The following is a 7,140-nucleotide window of genomic DNA, read 5'->3' as shown; positions in this document are numbered from 1 at the left end:
TTGTCAAATTTCTTTCTTTCTAATGAGGGTACTCGTATTTTTCCTCCTCATTTATTACTTTCCTTTTCCATTTTCTCAAGTGAAAAAAAGGTTATTTAGTATTTACTCTACGTGTACTTTGAGTTTTGAATAAAAATTATTAATCAAGATCTTTCCCATGAAACAAAAGAAAACATTTTTTTTCTATAAAGTAGGCATACCTACTACTAACAGACATCAGTCTGAGTCTGCAGCATGGTTAAAATCGCTGCTTGTGCATACAAATATGCTGTGGATGCCGCTGGCTGTCTCCACCGCCGCTGTCAGCTTATCAGCTGATCACATCGAATTAACATTATCGTTCAAAAATTTTCCTTCTTAAATTTTATTTTATTTAAAATTGTTAAAATTGCTTTTTATTCATAAAAAAAATCATAAAATTTAAAAATTGCACCATAATAATTAAACTTTAGTAATGTAAATCTGTTCCGCCTGTACTCTTGAAAGGTGGAAAAGAAAAATAAAATAAAACATAAATTTGAATAAAACAAACTTAGCATCCCCAGTCGGTCTCACTACTTGGGTTACGTATGTCGAGGGAAAAAAACACTGTTCCAAAATGATTAGACTTTTTTCAAACATTTCAATCTGATTCTGGCCGAAAGACCATGATCTTCCGATCATAGTGCGCCGCAGGTTGTGTTGTTTATAGTTTCAAATGCGCGAGCAGTCCAAAAATGCTGATTCAGCGCTTTCTTCACCGTGGCTTCAAAGCCGTGAGCAAAGTTAATTCCAATATTTACGAACATTGCCTTTGCAATGCGAATGAACTAAAAGGAGACTCAGAGTGCCTCCTTTCGGTGGTCACTCATGAGAATTTGTTTTATTTCGTGCCGCTGGCACACACCAGAGCACCAGCGAAGCAGCTATTACTGCACCCTTCACCCTCTAATTCTTCCATCGTCGCTGCAATTGCGACCGGTACAGGCGAACGATGATAAAATAAGCGAAACGTGTGGCAACTGTCGTTGCTTCTTTCTACTCCGCCTCACCTTACCACCGCGATTACGGCAGGTAAATGACGCAAATTCTATTCCAAAGAACATTCTAAAAAAATCCATTCATTCTTCATAAAAAAAATCAATATTAGGTAGGTATTGTAAAACCCAATATTAGGTAGGTATGTATATTAAAGTTCACTATTAAGTAAGTAGGTAAAATAAATTTTCAATATTAGGTAGGTGTGTATATTGAAATACTTCTGTGTATATAAAAGTTCACTATTAAGTAGGGGTATAAAAAGAAAATTTTTATAAAATAAGTAAAATTGACTCACCATATGATCCTTCCATTTACTCCGGCCATCATGCCAGATTTCACTGCTCACCAAAATTGCTCTTAGGGGAATTTACACAGTATTGTTTTGATTAGTTTTAATTGATTTGAATAAAACTTAGGTTAACTAGATTTTTAACAACTTAATCGTACAGAGGATGAAAGATGGCTTCTTTTGGCGACCATAAGTGCATGAAGCTCGGTCACATAATTCGCAAAAACATTCAAATCAGTCGAAAAAAAAGTCAGGTAAGTACTCGAAAAAAAAAATCAGGCAAGTGCAACGTTCGTTCACTTTCTTTCACAATTGCCCTCGCTTCGGGGAAGAGAGTTCACCTCTACCCGGAGACCACCGATAAAGATAGATCGCTGCGTCGATCGTAAACGGTTCAAAAAAACACAGTAACACTAGTTCTAATTTATGCTGGTTTGCCAGCAACAAGCAAAACCAGTTGGACGTTAAACTCCACCCGCGAACTTGTACCACTATTGAATGAACGAGCAAAAACAGGTGACTCAGTTTCGCTCACACGGATGATAATTCGACGTAAAGCTGTCGTTTGGTAGAATTGGTTGATTTCTTATAAAACACAAGAATGTAACGTAAAACACCAGAATGTAATACGCGTCGTGAATCACAGATTTGAAGTATCAGCTCAAAACTTATTCCGAACGGTAAAGTAGATGCAGGGTTTTTTAACTTTTTTTAACTTTAAATCTGCAGCTGAATTGACTTCTATTCTCGTTTTCTTAGGGTTCTGTTAGTGTGATCCACCGTGTAAAATGCAGCCTCGAAACTTTTCAACATTAAATTCTGTTCGTATGCGCAATATTTAGTTTCACTCAGCACCGATTACCACACTCGTTATACGTTTTACACACGTACTGCTTTTATCCCCCCGTACACTTTTTCGCGCTTACTGCAAACTCTTTTACTATTCGAATTGCTCAATCGCCCCAATCTCAGCACAAAATTAAAAATTGTCACAGCTTTTCAATCGTACCTGATGGTCCAATTTTGCAGCAAATTGCACTTTACTTGATGGGTTACACTTTCTTCGATTCTTATTTACTTTTCTTCTTATTACGAACAATGACGTAAATGCAGGCAACTAAACACAAACTACGGCACAGGCTTCAGCTTAATTTGTTTCGAAATCACACAAATTTTCCTTTTCTGAGATAATGATTTACAGCTTTGGTGCACAATTCGGGTATTTTGCTGAACGAAAAACCTTTTTTTCTTTTACCTTGTTCAATACGGTCACTCGACTACGCCCCACTTTGTCGTGTAACAATTTTAAATATACAGCTCAACGCTGATTGCATCTCGTGTGTGCATTTATGCTTAAATACTGTCCATTTTGCTTTTGCCGTTTGCAGAGGGCCAACAATTGTGGCTCCGTTTGCTGCCTCAATACACCCGGTAGTATAACAGTCAATTAGTAATCAACACTAGTTTCTGATTTTGTCTTCTACTTTGCTCAATTTCACTAACAAACATTTACAATCTACGACGCTGATTAGTAAAAACCCTAATCGTTACAAGTTTCACTTGACAATGCTTCCGGGGCACTGTGACCAGTCGGAAATGGCGTACCGAGGGAAGCCTTAAGGGCCCCCTCGATCCTAAAAATCCGCGCGGAAGGTACAAATCAAAAACAGAAATAAAACAACCGTTTTTAATCGCACTACCGACCGGACGGGTCGGCGTGCCAAATTGGACTCCCCTATATTTTCCTAAACTTTTTCCACAAAGTTAATTCTTACTTGCTAAAACCTCTTTGCCCTAAGGAAACTCCTCCTTCTCGAGGTAGTTCCGTCCTATTCTCCCTAGCGGCAGATCTCACGCTGTCCGTTGAGCTTTCGTTTGTATACGAGCGGAGGGGTTCTAATTCACCATAGAAAATATTCATGCCCTAGAAAACTTTCACATGCCAAATTTGGTTCCATTTGCTTGATTAATTCTAGAGTTATGAGGAAATTTGCATTTCATTTGTATAGGAGCCCCCCTTCCTAAAGTGGGGAGGGGTCCCAATTCATCATAGAAAAAAAATTTTTCTCCAAAAACACCCACGGGCCAAATTTGGTTCCATTTGCTTGATTAGCTCTCGAGTTATGAGGAAATTTGTATTTCGTTTATATAGGAGCCCCCCCTCTTAAAGTGGGGAGGGGTCCTAATTTACTATAGAAAATATTCTTGCCCTAGAAAACCTTCACATGCCAAGTTTTGTTCCATTTGCTTGATTAGTTCTCGAGTTATGAGAAAATTTGTATGGAAGCCCCCCCTTTTATAGAGGAGAGGAGTTATAATTCCCCTTATAAAGAGGGGAGGGGTCTCAATTTACCATAGAATAAATTCTTGTCACCGAAAACACCCACATGCCAAATTTTGATCTATTTGCTTGATTAGTTGTCGAGTTATGCAGAAATTTGTGTTTCATTTGTATGGGAGCCCCCCCTCTTAGTGGGGGAGGGGTTTCTAACCATCACTAAAACCTTTCCTGGGCCTATAAAACCTCTACATGCATATTTTCATGCCGTTTGGTTCAGTAGTTTTCGATTCTATAAGGAACATACGGACAGACAGACAGACAGACAGAAATCCTTCTTTATAGGTATAGATAATGATGCAGTAACTCAATGTCTTCACATTCAACTATAAATCATCTGCGGTAATAGTGTTTTGCCATATACATTCTTCTTTCTTCTGATCATGTGCAGATTCGCACTTTTACCCCACTAGCGGGGCAAAAGTGCGAATACCGCGGGGCAAAAGTTCCAAGCTAGAATCCATGAAATTAGCCCAGCAGTATCTAACAAAACCATATTATCTTCAATCTGCGTTATGTTTCGGTAAGGAATATTCTCAATTTGCATCTCTTCTAGTTTGCGCTGGTGTATTGCAGCCTCCGTTAGATCGAGACTTTTCCAAACGTTTGTGTTTTGTTTCATCAGCGGAAACACATTGTTTTTCTTCGGCCAACATCTGTAGAGCACACAGTTTACTGTAGATCTTTCATTTTTAGTATCTGTAATGTAGTGCCTAAAGCTTTATATAACTAGCTATACATTTTTGCCTCGTCCACGAAGCGCACTTTTGCCCCGTCCGTGAATCGAACTTTTACCCTGCAAGGCGCTTGACGAGGTCAGATTAAATTACGGAAAAGCGAAATATATTTTGTAAATTATTTTCACCGTATTTTCAAAACAGATATGTGAGTGATGTAAAAAGCTGCTACAAATTTTCAACAAGTAATATCCTCCTGTTGATATCGTATTTGCCGTATAACGAAAAATTACATCAAAACCGCCCTAAAATAACATTTGCACATAACTCAGCAACTATGCTTCGTAAGCAACCAAAGTTTACGTTAGATTCAAGCTGTCAAAGTAGTCACCCATCCATGCCAACGTAGAAAATTTACTCGAAATCTGCAATCATTGAATCGCACTTTTACCCGCATCGCACTTTTACCCCTCCTTACTCTATTAGATGTAGCATCTTGTATTCCACCTTCCAACAATTTAACGATGAATCTACAGCACAACCTCCAAGTCGAATTTGTTTTCTATTCATGCTAGGGAGCAAACGAAAATTAGTGGTAATGTTGGTTTAACAACTGATCACCCACGAATATTAATAGTAGAAGTAGTTGGCTTCAACTCTCCCTTTATTAGACGATCTACATCAGGTAAAAATTTTGACTTGTTTACATACCTTAACTCAAAAATAACAATCGTAGAAAATTATATTGGTCAGAGCATGACTGAACTTTACAATACAGTTATGACTGAAATATGTAAAGTCGATAAAACGCTAATGGAAACAAGATTAACATTAGCACGATTAAATCCCACGGAATTTGTTTCTAGTATAAATAAGCAGTCCGGATATATGGCCGTTGGACTATGGCGCAAAGCTGGCCAAAAGTCAAAAATCCAATTTCAGGTTTTTGCCATTTTTATATTTTTATCATTTTCTGGAATAGTTTGAAAGCTTAGCCTAAAGATTTTAGCCAGTTTGAAGTTAAAATGAATTTTTGACAAATGCCTGAAGTTGAACATGTTGAAGAATGATATTTTCTTTTTCCATACAAAATGTATGGGAAACTCAACACCAACATTCAGCGATCAAGAAAGTATGGTAGGAAACGTCAGGAAACGATCACGTTAAATGCATCTTATACGAAATTTTCTTTACTTTTCGAAAAACTGGTTGGCTTTCTGCGCTTTGCTGCGCTAAGGAAGGCATATCGATTTTTGAAGGGTATATTGGAAGTGATTTCTACTCATTATATGAAGGAATGATGCCAATGGGTCATTCCATCTCAAACGTACACAAAAATCGGAAAAATTGGATCCGACCATCAGCGATTTCAACTAAAGTTGGCATAATTTTTCATTCCGACCCTACAACCAATTTCCCAAAGTTTAATACCGATTGATCAATCCCCCTAGCACTGGCGCTACTTCCTTTTTAACAGATTTTCAAAAAAGGTTCAAATATCTCTGAAACAGTTTGATGTGAAGACATGCTAATATACTTTTTCTATTGATTTTTGACTGCGCAATCGAATGATGTTATCAGTTTTTATCTAATTTGTCAAAATCATACAATTTTTTGCGATTTAGAACGAAAAATGCGAATATCTCAAAGCACCCCCAATTTTATTTTATCTATACCTATAAAAAAGAATTTCTGTCTGTCTGTCTGTCTGTCGGTCTGTCTGTATGTTCTTTATAGAATCGAAAACTACTGAACCAATCGGCGTGAAAATTTGCCTGTAGAGGTTTTTGGGGCCAGGAAAGGTTTTAGTGATGGTTAGAGAACCCTTCCCCCACTAAGGGGGGGGGGCTCCCATACAAATGAAACACAAATTTCTGCATAACTCGAGAACTAATCAAGCAAATAGAACAAAATTTGGCATGTGGGTGTTTTCGGTGACAAGAATTTATTATATGGTAAATTGAGACCCCTCTCCTCTTTATAAGGGGAATTATAACTCTTCTCCCCTTTAAGAGGGGGGGGGGGCTTCCATACAAATTTCCTCATAACTCGAGAACTAATCAAGCAAATGGAACCAAATTTGGCATGTGAAGGTTTTCGAGGGCAAGAATATTTTCTATAGTGAATTAGGACCCATCCCCACTTTAAGAGGGGGGGCTCCTGTACCAAAAAAATACAAATTTCCTCATAACTCGAGAACTAATCAAGTAAATGGAAGAAAATTTCGCACGTGGGTGTTTTTGGAGATGAAATTTTTTCGGGAAATGGCGTATGTAGTCAAACCAAAATCGTAACAAATTTTTAGTTACTCTCCGACGTTTCGCTTTTATTTTTAAAGCTTTTTCAAGGAATCGCTATAAACATTGGTATTTTAACTATATGACAATTTTTAGTATTTGTTTGTTACTCACTAACTAGTCTGTCCGTTGTCTGAATGATTTTGTCTAAAAATGTCTAAAATTGTCGCTGCTGTCTTATGTTTCCATCTTAGGTTCCTGTATATGATGAATTTGATTGTAGATTTTGTTGTTTTAGTCGTCTATTGCTAACCTGTAGTTTGTCATTTGTTGTGGATTTTTAGTATCTTTCGTCACTATTATTTTTGAGTTTTATTCTGTTCCTGCACTATCGGTCTAAGAGTCACCTGGATCTACAATTACTGTTTATGTGTGTGGATATGTTTGGTTAGGCACTAGGGTTGTGGGGGTGTTCTTGGTTTTATTTTGTATAGAAAATAGTATTCCGGCATATATACTATTTAATCCTTCTACGTCTGTTCGTTTGTTGATTGCGTTTGGACTGTTGTATATGTGGCA

This window comes from Sabethes cyaneus, chromosome 3 (assembly GCF_943734655.1).
Source record: "Sabethes cyaneus chromosome 3, idSabCyanKW18_F2, whole genome shotgun sequence".
Lineage (NCBI taxonomy): Eukaryota > Metazoa > Arthropoda > Insecta > Diptera > Culicidae > Sabethes > Sabethes cyaneus.
This window is presented reverse-complemented; position numbering follows the sequence as displayed.